Source organism: Paramormyrops kingsleyae, chromosome 1, assembly GCF_048594095.1.
Source record: "Paramormyrops kingsleyae isolate MSU_618 chromosome 1, PKINGS_0.4, whole genome shotgun sequence".
Taxonomy (NCBI): Eukaryota; Metazoa; Chordata; class Actinopteri; order Osteoglossiformes; family Mormyridae; genus Paramormyrops; species Paramormyrops kingsleyae.
In genome coordinates, this window is record NC_132797.1 from 15,798,888 (window position 1) to 15,817,679 (window position 18,792).

General features: G+C 46.9%; 1 protein-coding gene across 2 annotated transcripts in view; it reads right to left on the reverse strand.

The window, feature by feature from the left end:
• Window positions 1-18,512, reverse strand: part of LOC111851234 (ras-related protein Rap-1b) — a 38,485-nt gene extending 19,973 nt beyond the window's left edge. Inside the window, exon 1 of one of the 2 annotated variants that reach the window (XM_023825953.2) lies at window positions 18,377-18,512. The gene's annotated coding sequence lies outside the window, so the exon portion shown is untranslated. Of the gene's footprint in view, window positions 1-12,732; window positions 12,913-18,376 lie in introns of those variants that run through there. The other variant, XM_023825971.2, reaches the window with a different exon arrangement.
• Window positions 18,513-18,792: the final 280 nt, after the last annotated feature.

Genomic DNA, 18,792 nt, shown 5'->3' on the forward strand with positions numbered 1-18,792 from the left:
ACTCTGGTTTCCCCCCACGGTCCAATTAGCCTCAGCATGTCTTTCGAGTTACTAAATTGCCCATAGGTGTGCATGTGTGAGTGAGTGGTGTGCGAGTGTGCCCTGCGATGGGCTGGCCCCCCATCCTGGGTGTGGATCCCGCCTCAGGGCTCCGGACCCCCCGCGACCCAGAAGGATAAGCATTTGGAAAATAGATGGATGGATTTTTTATAGGTCTAGAAGTGGCAAAGTACATATTCTGAATCATTTATTTTGACCTGATTAGTAGTAAAGTTCTGTTTTTTTATAAACGATTGACTGTTGATTAAACACATTGTTGTGTGTGAGATTAAAGCAAATGCACAGATTTTATTTAGCAAAAGCGAAATATCACACTACTGTAGTGTCACAAACAGAGCTGTACATAAAAGCAACCATCACAGCAACACAGGGACCTAGAAATTTAGTCACTACACATCTCACTCTTCCTTTCAGTGCATCCTAATGTTCGATGGCTGGATGTCTATCATAAGCTAGAGCTGCACTTAAACTTGGCTCAGGCACAGTGTCATTTTGAGCTTTACAATAGTTGTAAACAGGATACAATGTACACAAAATACGATTTAGCTGCATACAAGTAAGCAAAACAACATATGCCAGGTAGCAAAAGTTCAAAATGTGGCTCACTTTCATGAAAACAAATGAAAAGCATTGTTCTTTTCCATGAAGAATAAACAATTAGGAAACTACATCTAAATGAAGAGAGCTAGTCAGGAAAGGGTCACGAGCTAAGTACGAACCAATCAGAGCTCATTGATGTAGACGTAACAAAATGTTTGACAATTAATCTTTCTGTAAACACATTAGTGCAGATGCTCATAAATGTAGACAGGGCTTCTGGGAAAAAGATCCACGGTAGCGTGCACGGAAGGCTAAATCTGAAAAAAAAATTTGCATCACTAAACAAAAATGTATTAGTGTGGACGTGCCCTCAGACTGAAAAAGCCTTCTCTAATCCCTAAGAAACCATTGATTTGCGCTAGCAGAGAAATTTGATTGGCCAGAAGCCTCCAAAAACCGGGTCTGGAAACCTTGAAAAAATAAAAAGCTGACGCTGGACTGAAAAACTGGGACATACAAAGCTGGCACACTAGAGAAAGACGAGGCACTGAGCAAGCAGGCCATGCTGCTGATGGGAGGGGGGGCTCAGACCTGCCCCGGAGCGGCTTCCCTACATTCTGCCACAATGCAAATGAAAATGAACACGATATTGAAACCTTATAGTCTGACTCATGAACTTCATCTTCAGACATTTCTGCCATGTTCCACTAAAAACAATGGCCAAACCACACTGAATCTGGGGACTAGGGCATATCTCATTCGCAAGAGCTGAATGTTATGCATGGGTATTGTTATGAGCACAGAACAGCATCACATCCGGAAGACACCACCAGAAATGTGCTTTCTCACCAGCAAAACAGCAAGTCATGGCTCTACTGGAGACCCAAAGCCAGTACGGACGGGAATGGGATCTCCAGGGAGCTCTGGTTCACCAGCATAGGAGAGGAGTGCAGGGCTAATGTTCCACTGGACCCGCCAACATGGGGCCCGTAAGAATCATCTGACCCTGGGGAAGAACCGCTGAGCTCTGCAAAAAATCCCGAGCTGGTTCTATCGGGTTTTCATGCCATGTGGCTTGGATGAAGGGCTTGGAGCAGAGCTTTGGGGCACCCATAACAGAGCCTAAGGGAGGACATGGCAGAAAGCACACAGCATCAGCGAGGGGGGAGGGGGGGGGGCAGCCTTTTGAGGCAAAAAGGGCAAAGATGCAGGGGCCTGAAATGGCAGTCATACTGCAAACTCAACCAGCTGGCCTGCTCTGCAAACTGGTCCAATAATCATCACCTTTTAAGTGCTGGTTAAATTCATTACTCACTTTAGGGATTGAAGGACAAGATAGCAGAGCATGCTAAAGCAACTGTTTGTAAAACTTATGCATGCAGATATTCTGCAAGGCTAAAAAGTCAAATGGGCTTCCTGACAAGCCACAAACAATGTTCAGCTGCGCACCATCAACCTGTAGGCCCTGGATGCGAGCACCGAATTAAATAATGCTTTTAAAAACCTACCGAGGGGAGCAAGAAGTAACCTCATGGCAAAGGAACGTGTCGCTTCACAGGTTTAGCTGGAATCTACAGGTGTGAATGGTGACACAGCGGGACCGAAAATACTAGTCTATCACGCAACGCCTGGCTAATCAGGATACGCTTTCATTATGAATCCAAACTGAACAGTACACCCGCACTCACCTGGGGCTGGGGTGTTGACACAAGGGAAACGGGGCACAAGTTTTGGCACAACAGATGACAAGAGACCATGCACAGTGATTACCCTTTATAAAGTCAGAAATGCACTGCGATGCTTATCAGCAAGTCGAAAACCAGCACTGCCAAATCCGAACACTGAAGCATTATCTATACATTTTCTCTTTAGGCAAGGCTGAATCAATACTCAATCCTGGAGAGTGCCAGGTCCTTCGTGAGCATGCAGTTTCAGCTTCCATGTTAGGCACTCACTGCTGCCATCAATTTTGTATGGCGTATCCCTTCTGACAAAAGCAACCATTACCAATACAGGATCATCCGGTTTTCTTTGTTTATCGTGGCTAAACGCAGTTTTATAACCCCAAGATGGTGAGTCAGGTCACTAAGAGTTTTCATACCTCCCCCCCCCCCGGGACTGGTGAAAAACAGGAGGGGGCACTCATGCCCAGATTGTGTACAGTGATCAGTGTGCCAGACTTAAGTCAAATGTAGTTAGTATACTAGATATGAAAAAGACCAACGACATACTTATGCCGAACACAAATTATATCAATTTGCTTGAAAGAAACTAATTATACTGGTTTTACATCCACGTCGAGCTTTCCCTGAGATGCATATGGTTTTACTGTTTATTCAAATGGAAACAGGGAAATCATGATGTTTAAGAGCCTCAGTCTCATGCATGGCTTTCTTCAAATCCTCCTCTCCCTTCATTTCCTTCGGGAAAATGACAATAAATCGTGAAATGATTTGAAAGCTTCCTCAAAATTGGATGAACTGATCAACTGACTTATCGATAGCTTTAGAACTCACTGGCGAAAACGATGAGCTTAATACAGAAGCATAAAGCTCAAGGGGATTTTGGTATGAGAGAACACCACAGCAGTGTTTCCCATTCGGTCCTCGGGGGGCCCCAGACAGTCCACATCAACCACAATCATCATTTCTGGAAGTCTTACGCAATAAAGGACCCTACAGAATAACCGAAAGCATTACTGCACTAACTAACCCACAATTCCCTGTCACCCACCACAACCTGCCATTATTGCCCTTGGTAAACACCCTGTGTGGTAGAAAAGCAGCACCCCTCAGGGCCAAATGCATTTACTGCATGTTCAGGCAAACAAACATTGATGATTTAATGATTATTTCCAATAAGCTACAGTCCGTTTCAGTGCCATTCAGACATTCAAAACTTGCACCCCTCCCATTTTGGAAGTACCAATTATGCAGCAGTAACAGCAGCAGCTTGGGGGGGGGGGGTGGGGGCAGTGGGAGGGGCTCGATGGCAGCCCTGATCAGAACAGTCCCGCTGTCAGGAAGTCCACCAGAGCCAAGTAGCACGGGGCCTCCTGTACCCCCCCCCCCCCCCCCAACACCATCTGGAGCTATTAACCCTCTCCCACTCTGCGAAGCAGCCCAACATGGCCCCCTTAACGGCGACCCGGCAGGCAGCTGAGCCTCTGGCGGCCCGGGGGCCTGACCCCCAGGTGCAAGAGCAGGATCCAGAGATCCTGTCACAAATGGCCATGACCATGGAGAGGCTTGGCGGCAGGAGAGGAAATGAGGGGACCGCTGGTGCATGGGGGCCTGCTGGTATGGCACCGGCCTCAGGGCTTGGCAATGAGGCGATCAGGAGGCCAGGCTGCAGGGAGAGAGAGAGACGCTCGGCTACAGGTGCCATCCGACCAGAGCCAGGCTCTCGATTAAGGCGTCATTATGCAATATGACACCCGCAGCGTCTCGCACGGCACTGTGCAGATCATACAGGGAAACACCGGGGTGCATGGTGCCGTAACACCAAGCCAGCCCCCACCGACCATTCAACAATTCCACAATTTATAACCAATCATTCACTGTACTGGAGCGTTGGGGTGGGGAAAACCTCTCTGCGGTGGGGGAGCAGCGACCTGCCAAACACGTGCCAGCAGAAAACCTTACAGCGGCAGTGAGGAACGACATCCCCAGAGATTTTTAATTTATGCCTGTTCACTCTGGTCGGAGGTACAGTGGACAATGCAGGAGAGCAGGACAAACGGCCAGAAGGCTGTCCAAAAATCAGGCCACTTACAGCTGAGTTCCACCTCACCGGGGGTGGCGGCTGATGGACGAGGCTTCGGCTGCCAGTTACCTCATTACGACCGCCTGGGGAGGGGCACGCTCTGGAATGCCAACGTGACCTATAGGCCTGCCTCCGCCCCCTGCCAGCTGCCTATCAATTTTTCATGTCTGCCACTGGGGGAGCAAATCAATGGCGAGGACTTCCTACTTCTCTTTCCGGAGAGAAGCAAAGAGGGCAGGGAGCAGTCAGTGAGAGTGCAAAGGGGGGAGCGCAAAGGCAGGACGAGTTTGAGGCTGCAACCCACTCAATCCCTCATTTCTGAGAAATTAGGTGGAATATTTCAGAGGAAAAAACATGCATTGGTGATAAAAGCCGACATGAATGTGGGATGAGAGACAAATGACAATGAAATCCCACATAATTACACAATGCACGCACACACACACACACACACACACACACACACACACACACACACTCTGGCATGTCTGTTAGTGCTCAGGGGGGTTTTGGCAGCCAGTGGACTGTGGACCCCCAGTGATTTCTCCTCCAGCATCATATTATGAGAGTTTGTTTCCTGTCCTCCAGTGTCATCTGGCTTTTATTCACTATTCATTTAATCAGTTACCCTAAACTACGCCACATTTGTTGGTTTCTTGCTTAAGCACTTTGGGTGAACCATGCTAGGGGAAAGGCACTAAATAAAAATAGACTGTCAGTGCTCTTCGCAGTTTTTGCATGTTGTAGCAAACAAACGATAACTGTTATAATGAGCGAAATTAAAGTGCCATTCTTTGACCAACAAGCTATAACTCTGCATAACTGCACTATCATTCTCTTACTATAATAAATGTAACAACCCAAATCCAAAAATCACCTGCCATTGCTATTAATAGAGGAAAAATTATTCTGGACATTTTAATGTGTAGTGAGTGGTCAGCTGCAGTTCTGCACAGTAGCTAAACAGCAATTCTACTACAGATCCAAACTGTTCCACTCAAATCACCATGTGGTAGGAAATAAGTATTTTTATCCCAAGTCTAAATGGGTTACTTAGTAAAAGGTAGACACACATTAGGCCCAAATGACCCAAGATGCGGAACAGACTATTACCGAAAAAAAGGTTAAACACCTCTTGGGGCAGTAAGGGTAGGCAGCTGTAGTCTATGTGGCTGTGTACTGTCACTGCACATGAAAGATCAAAGCCCAGTGCATCTCTGTGTACGAAATAAGTGCAGTTCAAGCTGGACAGGCCTGCATGCTATGCATCTAAAGAGTTGTCATTAAATTGAGAATGTGGAGGAGGACAGGATCTCCACTGCCGTGACAACGCGCAGACTGGATACCATACATTACAGCAGCATCAAAAAGGTGACACTTTGGCAGGGATAAGATCTCAAGTGGGATTTTACACATTAACAGTTCATGCTAAATGCTTTCTCTGGAGTGCAAGGCCAGTGGATCAGGAAAATCTCTGCTCTACGTTCCCTGGAGAACAAATATCCTTTCAAACATGCCACTAATCTGAGATGGTACCACTCGCCTCCTGCTGCTTCTGAAACCCAGGATTGCTCCCTGTGTATTAAGCACCAAATCTCTATACAGTCCCTCTCAAGTCAGACTCCAGGGAAGTGTCTCCTTCATGGGCTCCAAACACCCAAGGAAGTTTCACGTTCAATTTATCCCATTACTAGCCTTTAGTAAATATAAACATTCCAATTTCAGGAAGAATTTTATTTGACAGACTACAAATTTACACTGATTTCAGGCAGAGATGCACAATGTATATTGGTTATCATATCAGTATTAGATGCCAATCGTTAAAAATTATCTAAGCATCAGTCCGATGTGTCAGTCTTGGCTGATATTTAAACTTGAGTCAATATTAAAAGTTAGCAGCAACAGAGCTGAAGACAACTAGTAAAATAATCAAGATGATTATAAGGGACGATCAGCTATTTTCCATAGCGGAGGACAAGGGATTCATTGGCTCATTCACAGGCCAGCAACATGTTTATAATTCTGGCTCATAGATCTCTCATGTTCCACAGAGAATTAAAAAAATAATAATAAACTAACGTCATGCTGCTAATCAGCACCAGCATGTTTCAGTGCAACCCCTCCCCGGCCTGGCAGGTTTCACCGCCCGCACCCGCATCACTGCCTGCACAAGTGGCTCAGAAGTTAGCTGGTTATCGGTAATATTAGACGACGTAACGTATCAAGCACGTATCAAGATTTCTACATCAGTGCACCACTAGTTTCAGCCATTCTATCACATTGTGGGGACATTTGGCCCTCACAATGTAAAAATATTCATAACACACATACACACACAGAAAAACTTAATTTCCTGGTGTATTACAATTATCCACAGCACGATTATAGTTTAACCAGAAAGATAAACCACAACGGAATGATAGCATGCTGTCCCACTAACAACCCTGCAAGGCGTAAAACACAAACTGCAGGATTTCAGAATCGTGAGGGGAAAACTCTGGAAATCCAAGGCAAGTCCCACTGGAGGATGTAGAGGGAAGCACACGGATGGCTGCCAAGTTCAGGCGAAGAGGGAAGCAAACTGCGTCCCTTGGAAAAGGTAGGGAGGCTGATATCCTGGGCCACAAGGCTGATAGTCCAGACAGACAAGAGAATCATCAATTCATCAGCAACAAAAATTTGCACGCAGAGATAATCAGGAGGCCTTAAGAGATTATATAACTCAATATGACAATCTCTGTATTATGGGCACAGCACACAACTTAAGCTTGTGGGTATGCATGGCACGTACAGTTTACACATGCAGTCAGATTTCCTAAGCAGCTCGTTGAGCCACTCCAGATGAGGACGAGGACGACGACGCTCCCCCTCCCCCAGGGATTCCGGGCTCCGGCTGTGCTGCCAACCCTCAACAGCTCCAGGTGATAAGACAGATCCTGCGGCCGATACGAGGATCGGAGCAGCTCCGTGCGGAGAGCCAGCCGCACGCGGCCATGCATTATTCACGCAAGACTCCCGGCACGATAAGATCAGAACGCGAAAAATGCCTCTAAAAACACCAACACCGGTACGGCAGAGATTATCTAAAATACCTACGCTGCACGATGCCTTGACAGGAGACACAAAGAGCAAAACGTTAGAACCTGCAGCAGGAGCTGTGCATCCTTTACTGACGCTCAAAAAAAAACAGCAGCATGATCTGCTCGGGGAGGCCGGCCAGCTCAGAGGTTATGTCCTGCAAAGCCATACGAGTAACAGCCCCAAAAACTCACAGGCGAGGCTCCCTCAAGTCGAAAGAAAGAGCAAACACAGGATGCGCTCCAGAGATGAGTCCTTTGATAAAGACAAACACACAAATTGACAGGTTCCCATTAATACACAAGTCTTTGCTTGTGTTCAGAGAAGCTCAAATAGGTCTGGATGCTTGAAGGGTATCTACAGGTAGGACACATGTTGATGCGTACAGTTGCATATTATTTCCCACTGAAGGCACAAAAATCAAACAGTTTTAGATAGGGCTGCGCGATCTCATTTCAGCAACGTCATGGCGATGTACGCACCTGTAATAATCACATCGCACTTGGCGGCACTGCTTTGTGGCTATTGACAACTCGCAGCAACACCATCAACTTATTTCATACACACTATTGGTAGATAAGTTCTACTGGGCTATAGCATAGTATAGTATATTTCAGGTAATTTCATCTCCTTTCTTTTATAAAATATTGCATTATTACTCTTGGAAATTTCATATATCGCAATGTGATCTCACCACTAGTTTTAGACTCAAAACAAGTGCAACATCCACACAGCATGCACTAGACTGAATAGGTTTAACAACACCTCATAGTACTCACTGAAATTTCTGTAAAGCATTACTGTGCAGACTACACAGCATGATTAACCAACAAAACCCTTGCTGGGAGGGGGGGGGGGCAATTTAGACTTAACAGGCCAATCACAATACCTGAAGAACCAACACATTAACTCTATGCTGTATATTTAAACTAGAGATGCACCGGTCCGATATTCGGATCGGTATCGGCGCCGATCCAGACCTATTTGACGGGTCGAGTATCGGCCATGCGTGACCGATTTAACTTATTTCGTTTTTGGCAATCTCTAAAAATCAATCGCACGACAGCTCTTTCCCATTTTACATGTGTTTTTCTGCAGCATTCAAATCGAACGCTAACGCTGCCCCTTAATCTTTTTTGGTACTCAGTGGGTGTGAGTACAGTGACTTCCGCCTGCTGTGACGTCATGCGCGTACCCTTCGCAATACAAGGAGCGTAAGATAAGACGTGACGATCTGGGAGTATTTTACGCTTTTAACAGAGACCAGTAGCACAGCGATTTGCAATCTTTGTAAAATAAAGTTTTGAGAGGTAGGAAGAGCGTTTAATGGACAATCCCACTTAAAGCGCACGCAACTGTGAGACAAAAAAAGCAATGGATGATTTGGGAGTCGCTAACCTGGACTGTTTTGCGAACTCGCTGCAGCTTGTGATACAGGAGGGGCTGCCATCGCAACACAGTGTAACTGAGCTGACGCCAATGGGAGAAAAATTGGACAAAAAAATTTAAGCATTCGCCACTTGTGTGTACTTGCTTTGAAGATATTCATATTGAACTGCAAATGCCTCATAAACACTTAAAACAAGATGTACAAACAAGGTGGAACAGTACGTTATGTGTGTAGTAGCCTAATTAAATATTTTTTGTCATACATTTTTTTAATCTGTATTCACTAATAAAAAATATATATATAAAAGTATGACAAAAGTAAAAAGAGCTCTTGTATCGAAATCTGTATCGGCAGTTGTGTATCGGAATCAGATCGGAACTGAAAAAATGTGGATCGGCCCATTCCTAATTTAAACATGGACAGTCTCAAAGATCCAGCCATCCATGCATGCAAATACTTTTCCTGGATAGAGTCACGAGGACCTGAAGCCAGTTGTGCAAGTGCAAGTTTATGCAGCATTTCCTGGGGAAATCATTTTGACGTCACTTTAAACGTATCAAGATCAGGATGAGGAAGGCTGTAGGGGATGATAATCAGGGGATGAGACAGCCATTCAGGGAAAAGCCCCAGTGTGGGCGTGGCCAGGAAAGGTGGTTGGCTGTGATTAGCCAGAATCCCCATCACATGCCCGCAAGCAGGTGGTGCTGGGGGGCTGAGGAGGGTGTCTGTGAGCTGCACCACATCAGCGAAGATAAGAGACCCAAATGTATAATTATCACCCCCTTTTTTTTTTTTTATGAACTCCACTCATTCTCTCCTTGGGTGTAATTTCTGAGGAAGTGGATGTAGGAAACGGCTTGTAAACAAAAGCCCAAAGTCTGTTCATGAACACATCTGCAGATGAAGGGTGTTGGATGTCTAAAAATAGGAGCCCAGAATAGTACTGGGCAACAAAAAGAGCATCGAAACAATTAACCTTTTATACTAAATTTGGGAATGCTTGGGCCTGAATGACAGGCCAAATTTCTTCTCAGTGCTAAGCCAGCGAGATGCACCGTCCCCTCCCCTAGTCGCACAAGAGAAAAACATCGGGATTGTGATGTGGGCGCGACCATCCAGGTCCCAGAGCATGCAACAGTGTCTGTGGTGGCTCATCGGGGAGAACAGCATCGTCACCAGCTCATGGTCAGCAAGGTCGACGTTCCTAATCAGAGCTGGCCAGCACAATAAATGGAAGGAAAGGAGAGAAATACAACTGGTTCTTAATGAGCCTTCAAGACAACGGCATTTCAATTCTACATTAAGCGCCCGAGGGCAATGAATTTTTGTTCATTTGCATGCAGCGAGCTCCACTGAATGCCAGAGCGACGAGGCGCCAGCCCACCCCACCCCACCCACGCTCTACACCCGCTGATCGGAGGCCGCTGACACCAGACCACACAGAAGCGTCTTGCAGAAGCAGTGCTTAAGGTGCCATGCTGAACACATACGGCCATTTGAGGACTTCGAGATCCATTCAGGCAAATACAGGGGTATATTCAGGTTTAAAATCATCAACACATCCGTATTCTATGTAGAGGATGCGAGGCGTTGCCTTCAAATCAGCAGAGTGGTTCATTAAAGACTGATTAAGTCTTGTTATGCCTCAATATGATGCAGTATAGGGGATGAAATATCACATTGGAGGGTATTATGCTAATGAAGGCATGGGCCCAGCATGTCAGAATGAGCTATTCTGCCCACGATCAGGCACCGAGTACCAAGCACAACTTTCCATCACCAAGCTTCTTTTTCTGACAGCTTACAACCAGCTAGAACAAGCAGAGCTCAGCGCTTGGCCAGTTCACACTTATCAGGCTTGCGGCACATTCTGGGGCGGGCGCCCGCTGCATGATAGAGATGTCGTCACATTTGGGGCGTCAATTCAACTTCACGACCAAGCTCTGCTGCCTCAGGAAACCACATCCAGCGGGGCGCACCCTTAGGCCAAGAGATAAAAGGTCTCCTGTCTTGTAGAAGGAGGCTGGAAGAACATGCTGGAAGAGCATGCTGCCCCCATAAAGTCACATGTTCTCTGGTGACTACACAGGCTGCCGGGCCACACAGAGCAGCCTGGTCGGCCTGGAGACAAGATGGCACAGAGTCAGCATGGGTCTGAGACTGTTCTGCAGGAATCTGGCATCACTCCTCCATATGGATCTCCTCCAATCCACGAGTCTGACAGGGGCATAAACCACTGTGGTAGGCCCCTCCACATATATCCCTATGAAGGGTCCATGTTTTTGAGGTTTAGTGCGAGGATCAGCAGCGAATGATTGATATCCTTGGTTCTGTGCTTCTCAAACCTTCCCACTTATACACAGCCAGCAGACCAGAGCATAGTGGGTCCAGAGGACCAAATCAGCAGAAAACAGCAGCATCATGGGATACAGATGATCACTCAGAAATGTAATCCGTCATTAACGCCACGTTTTATCAGTGTAAGGGGGCCCGAATGATTACGGGAATACGAGCTGCATACGGAATTACAGAAGCCAAACAGCCAAAAGTGCAGCACAGAGAAAGCAGATTTCCTGCAGCCGCGGCCAATCATACTGAGGACCAGTCATAAGAAGAGTAAGGAAGTATCACTCTGCCTCTAGTTACACTTCACTTTCAACTATATCCTGACATCAGGTCTTTGCAGCAGAGGTTTTTTTTCCCTTCTTTTTTTTTTTTTTTTAAACTACTAAATAATTCAAGAGAATTCTTTCGAATAATTTCATGCACTGGTACCAAAGAAAAACCAAAGCATTAAAAGAAATCTGACACCAACTAGCTTGGACTATACATTCCACTATATTTTTTTTAAAGTTCACTTAAAAGGAGTTATTACCCTAACCCCTACAAAAAAAAATCATTTCTATAATGCCCATTAAAAGGACACTGCGGGAAAAAATGGCCAGAGCTAATTTTGACAACTTCTATATGAGGACAGGAAAACTGATTATTCTGATACCACTCAGCAGTTTCACAGAGACTGTTGTCATAGGCAGAGTATGAGTATGCCTTAATCTCGTTTGCTTTCAAGGGTCTGCATATGAGGTTTCCAGGCTAAAACCACTGGCATTTTGTTCAGTGGAGCCCAAAAGAATGATGCAATGGACTTTCTGCTTTGTGTTTTTTTTTTTTGGTCCAATGGTTTAAAGCTCCCAGATCAGGGGAACAAACACACTGGGGCCTCCCAGTCTCTACCAGTGTTAGCCTGAACAAGGACACACTATGAAGTAAACAAAAGAAATCCACAATGGTTCAAATTAGGAAAAGTCAACTAGGACAGAATAAACATCACACAAGGAACAATTAATGTTCCAAGTATAGAAAAATGAATGAAAGAGAGTAACCTAACTGGACTACGAGTAAAGAACAGCTTTTTGGAAATTTACAGAAACTCAAGGCTGCTGATTCAGGAAATCGCTCATTTCGAAATATGAGTATTTTCGGCACTTTCAGTACATTTGCAGGGCAGCCCAGTAAGCCACTCACAGGCCACTCCTTCCCGTATCTGGCCTCCAAAACATTTCCTAGCAAAAGTCCTCCACCAGTTCTGAAAGTCACAGCATTTGGGGATTCGAAAGTGAAACCCCCCCCCCCCCCCAGCTGGGCCCCATTATCAAAGAAAACCAGGCTCCTTCCTGAAATTCATGAAGCAAGACAGTCCCCACAGAAACGAGGCAGATGTGCCTGAACTCCTCACACTGCCCATTAGGAGAGCTAATGAGCCTTCCTCCTCTGGCTTGCTTCAAACTCAGAGTTAAAAATCGCGACATGCTTCATTTCAGCTGTAATACGATAATTGTACATTGGCGACAGACGGCTGCTCACCACCCCTGGCCCTTCATTCTCCACCCTGTACTCACGTGTCAGTCAGGACACTCCTATGACATCACCCTCAAATCAGCAGTCTGTCCCGAAGGTGCTCACTCCGGTTCCAAAAATCAACATCTCCGCAAACAAAAGAGGCCAGTCCCCATGGACAAATCCAGATAGTCTTTCGAGACTCTTTAAAGCTGCAGTTCTACAGCAATGTTAATCAGCAAGCTCCCCATCTCCCTGAAGAGAGAGGAAACATGTGGAGCTATCATGCAGCGTGCAATCGACCTCCAGCGCTGTCAGGAGACATGGAGCAGGTCTTTAATGCACACAATGACTGTAATGAACTGGTAAGATCATGTGAGATTTTCCAGGAAGGCGGCGTTCCTCTAATACATCTCAGGTCCCTTCCAAGGGCTTGCTTTAACATGCAGTTAAGTCTCCTTGTCTGCGGAAAAGAGCAGGGAAGGCGGGGCGCAGAAAAGATGAAGATAGCTGATCTTGAAAAAAGAAATTATCATGAAAGTCACTCCTGATACAGAAGTCAGGAATCAGCCCCACTCTCCCCTGATGAAAACAGACCTTAAATAAAACCAGTGCCATCAATAAGCACTATTCCCCAAACATACTCTTTTTAGGGTACGGTGAAAGTATCCTCGTAAAGCATAGGCTACATCTTACAATACAGACCGCAGTCAAGACCTGAATCATATCATTTGTCAGCCCTCTGCAGGTCGCCCAGCAACTGGATATATATGCTGCTCTTTTGCTGGGAAGCAAGGTTTCTTGACTGATCGCAGTATCAATGCCATGTCACATGACCTGTGGCAGGTAAAGAAAAGCGACAGGCCCAGCGGGGGAGTCGCACGCTGAGCCTTGGGGGCACGGCAGACACTCAAGCCTGCGTGGAATGACTAAACATTCCGGGGGCTGGCGGAGGCGTGCCGGCGCAAACCCCCGGGGCGACTCAACGAAGCGCCGCCATATCAGGCAGCCTAGCTGCACCGGAAAAGTGCTCGCTCCCACTTCCCCAGGAAAAGAGGAAAATACCGACGTAATTACAGATAAGCGTGCAAGCGATCACTTCCATCCCCAGGGGAAATGGAGAAAGCGAAATGAAACCCTCGCAAGCCCTGAGTTTTCAGACACCATTTTTCTCCACTTCAGCTTCTTCATGGTTGGCTCCCGAGTGAGCCGCACTGCCAGGACGCCTCCACAGGCAGGATGCCCCGTGTGCCCGCACACGCCTGCCCACAGGGCTGCCACTTTATCCTGGCAGTATAGATTCAGGGGCGCCACGGGACACGGAGCAGCCGGAGTGGGAGAGGGAGGGCAGCTCCTCCACTGTTATGTATACAGACCACAAAAGAACGGGGGGGGGAGACACAGACTGAAAGATGTCCAGAAACTCCCTTCAAACTGCACCCCAGGGGGCAGCATATAACCAGACTCCTTAAGGAGAGATGGTAAACTAACACAAGACTGCCCCCCTTTTGAAAAGCATATCAGAGCAATGTCACCACTCTGGACACAAGCGCTGGCATTTTTCAGCTTTATGCCAGATTAGATCCATTTTAAGGTTTCGGCAAAAGCTTCACCATGCATGTCATGGTAATGACTGGACCGTAAAAAACCAAACATGCTTCAGTCCTGGACAGTGTCAGGCAACAGGTGGAGCCCAGCTTCGATCTGGACATAAAAAGGCCTGGCTCGGGGGCCATAAAGGGCCTTGCTGTTAGCGTAGATTGGCTATGCCCCGACATGTAAATGGGATCAGTATGCATGCTGCTCTGGATGACAGCGGCAATGGAGCAACCGTGTTTCTGCAGCCGATTGCTGCACAAAGTCAGACCTCACCACAGAGAGTCGTGTCCAGACCGCTCACCACAGACAGCCGCTCAAAGACCACTCGCCATGGATGGCCACGTGCGCACGGCTCATATGGCTGTGCCTGCAAGCCCCAAAGAAATGACATACAGGCATTTTGTTGCCCAGTCGCTTGCTTCAGTGAAAATTGAACAGACACAGCGGTGACTTAGCAGACACACATTTTTTCTTTCCTGAACACAAGCACAGCTACATATTGTGTTTTGGTTAAGACTAACAAACTCAATGAATTGACATAACAGAGTACAGATGGTGTAATACTGTAGTAGAGGAAACATGAAATGACCATTCTAAGGATCTCAGGATATTGTGAGGGCAAGTAAATTAATAAGTGGCCTTAAGCCTCTCCCACATCTGACTAGTCTACTGTTGCTGCTCTAGCTGACAGTGCTAGACTTCTAAATATAAATCACTCATTTGCATTATCAAGTTCCAGTAGGTTGCATCCCAATGCAGAGACGAAATATAACCTACAGCATTTCAGCAGTGGCGAGTCCAGAAATCACACAATAAAAAAAAAACTTCACCCACCACCACAGCAGGTTCTGACCACAGGATGGCTGTAAAATCCATCAGTCTGCTAAGGATTTATTTGGAAAAACACTCCCTCATTTCAATAAAAGGAGAATTAACAGTTTTAAGAGGACTGCGCATTCAAAGTGACAAGCCAGCATGCAGAAATTAAGTGTCTTGCAGACATAAAGCAGATGGATGGAGAAAAATTAATCACAAATGATCCATATTAGACAAGCGGACCTGATAGATGGTAATCCAGGGACAAGCACTGAAAAGCCAGGGGAACAAATGTCGTTGATTAATCAAAAGCTGACGACATGGCAAATACTTTTACCTGTCTACCATTAACTGTAAACATGTGGGAGATCTTTACAGAAAAAAAGCACATTCAGGCAGTCTGGCATGCTCAGAATTATTGCTGAAACAATCAATATGAAAATGGGTAGCAGTCACACATACCCACAAACCTTTGCATTTTGACAAAAGAGGAAAAGGGCAGGTCAGGTACTGTGCAGTCTCCAAATAAACGACCACGAAGGTCTTCAATACTACACGCATACTCCCAGCTCTGCCTACCCTGCCCTGCCTCAGAGGATATCCAGGAAGACACTTATGCAATCCCTCAGCTGAGATGCAGGCGGGCGAGTGTGCTTGCACAAGAAAGCGAAACCCTGCACATGCTGACACAGTGCCCTGCTCTGAAGTTCAGGAGTAGTTCAGCAAAGACAACAGACACACAGGCTGCCAGGCAGCCAAGCAGAAAGGGCAGCCGGGAGACAGAACCGACGAGACCAAACCTGCACATGCCCCAGCACACGAAATAGGACTCTCACACTGCCAGCTACTATATATGGCCAGGAACACGCATGCACACGCGCAGTTATTAGAAGAGCGCAGGTCTGTAAACACCAAGCAGACTGTGGACTTCTGTTAAAGGTGAATGGGGTGTGATTCAAATTACGGAAACATATAGGAAAATGACACACACACACACACCCCACATTCCATGAGAATGGTACGGCCGTGGAGGAAGTAAACTGCGGCAGACGGGTTGGGAACACTCATGATACTGCTCCACTCCAACAAATTTTACCAGGTTTTTGATCACTGTCCCAGGGCTTCCGGCTACATTAACCAGCAAAATTAACCCAATTCTTCAGCTTTCCCCCCAATCATTTACACTTTCAGGCTCATCAGAGGGGAGAGAAAACAGTTCTCCAACTTTACATTCCCGAAGACACACCCATGGAAACTCCTAACAACACACAACCTTGGAGCAACCTACACGTCAGTGTCACAGGTGCCATTTGCCTCCACCGTTCACAAGGCTATTCATACAAGTGCACAATTTTCTGCCTGGTCATTAGACAGGATCCCACAGGATTACTTTAGTCTGAGTGCACTTGACCTCGCCCAGCTAAAACGTCTTCTGCATCATGTGACATGTTCTCAGGGGCTCAGAACTAGCAGTCCACATTATGCAACATTAGAAGTACATGAACAGCACTACTAAAGCTTCAAGAAACCTACAGCACTCAAAACAAATGCAGAATCTTCATTCCCAAATACTGTAGATCAGAAGCATTTTTAAGCTGCCATTCCACACGGCAGCTGACAAAACATTGCTCCTTTTCCCAAAGTACCACTAAACAGCATTCCTCAGAATCCAGGATGACAACTAACTGTGAGGAGTTCCTTCCTGGTGCTCCTTATGGGACACAAGATCATCCCCACCTCTACATGATGAGGTCCCCAGTGCCCTCACAGCAAACGAACGCCCAGAACATGGGGGGAGGGCATCTGAACTTTATACAGAGCCAGTCATTAACCCTTCTATGGCACACTAACGTCCACCAACTGCAAGTGTCCAAGAAGCTACAAGTTACTCATGAGGCACCATTGAAAATCGACTCCAAAAAAAAAAAAAAAAAGAGGAGAAAGAAAACTAAGGAAGCTTTGTCCCTTCCCAAAAAACTGCCAGTGTCAAAAACTAGTGATGGGGAATTGTGATAAGACGCTCTTGGCCAACCACAAGAAACTCCTGATGAAAACTGCAAAAGGAGGAAACTACCCAGGAATCAGGCAGCATGTTATTACAGCATGTTCCATTAAAATGTTTTGAGAGTACTGGACCCTGTCTTTCACATTTATGGTAATAATGATCAAGCCGTTTTACATAAGCATGCCACAGCAATTCGCAGAAATAAATAACGCTGAACGACCCAAGCGATCGCCCACCACAGCTTAACCTGTAGACCTGACGGAATTTACCCAAAAAAAAGTTACGATGAGTTTGACGTTAAGACTCGCCCCGCTGTATTGCAGGAACAGGCAAGAATTAGTGTACAACTGGGTGACAGGCGAAACTTCACAAGTGGGACTGAGCCTGCAGCACATCCCACACAAGAGTCCCGACCGTGCCACCCCGCCATGTTTCCCCACTTCCACCAGGACAAAAACACGTCAGGAACACGGCGGCTCCACGACACGCAGGAAACCGTGCCATCATTTCCTCGTACGACCCGCTCGGTTCTTAACGGCTCTGGGCAGGTCCGCGGTATTAAAGGGCCGCCTAAACCCCGCCAGTGATACGGCGTTGCGGCCCAAATCGTGCTGGGACTTTCTCGCTTCTTAGAAGAAAACTACTCTCTTCGTTTGACAGCAGCGAACTAGGCGGGGCGCGTTATCAGACCCATCAAAAGCAAACGGCCGCCCAGACTGAACGTGTGCGCCTTAATACAAGATAAAAACGCGAATAACACTCTGGTCAGGACACCCTGCGAATGGCGCCCAAATTACCAAAATATGACTTATAACAAGATGCGTCTGCCGTGATAAGAGTGAGCGGAAACTGAACATGCCAGAGCGCCGTTTGAACTACAAAACCTTAGAAGTTTTCCATTTCCGTCGTAACTTCCACAGTGCCACCCACCGCCATTTCTCAACCCCCCCCCCGGACGGAGGCTGAACAGCTAAACCCCTCCGCGGCCGGCAAGTTTCGCTCTGCGCACGGAAGAGACTTGCGAAACGCTCTTCTTGACAGTAATGCCTGGAGAGTTTGCCTGCCTCGCTTGGGCTCCGCCATGTTCTCGGCATCTGAGGCGCTCTTCCTGTCGCTCATCGGGCGCTTTAAACCGGTCCGCTCATCCGTACCGCTGTCACACATGAGCACCAGCGCCCGTCGCTTGCGAGCGGCCCCATTCCATACAAACTGGCCCCTTCTCGTATAAAGCCTTCAGAGGCTGAAATTTTTTGTCTAACCCAAGCTGAGTGGGGGGGATTACTCACCGTCGTGCCTCTCCGTCCGTCGATCCCGTCCGTATGCACCCCAGTCCCCACCGGCTCGCCCTCGCCTCTTTGGGTGAGGTTTTGAGTTTTTGCATGACGTCGCGGCCTCTCTTTCGACTGCCAATCAGAAGCCGAGTTTTCGCTCTCTCCGTCCGCAATTGGATGAGGGACGTGGGGGAGGGGGGAACGGCAAGCTGTCAGCTGCGCTCGGACGTACTTTGTCTGAAGCAGACGCGAGGTTCTTGTTATCTTCAGCAAGTTGTAACAGCGCAGCAGACATGCAGCGTGTCTTCAGATTCTGTAACCAACTGGCATGAAGTCGGTTTATTTTTAAAGTAGTCTCTGCCCAAATTTTGAAATTCATATACTGCCAAACTGTATTGCACAGTGTAAATCGTTCCCAAACGAGACACTTT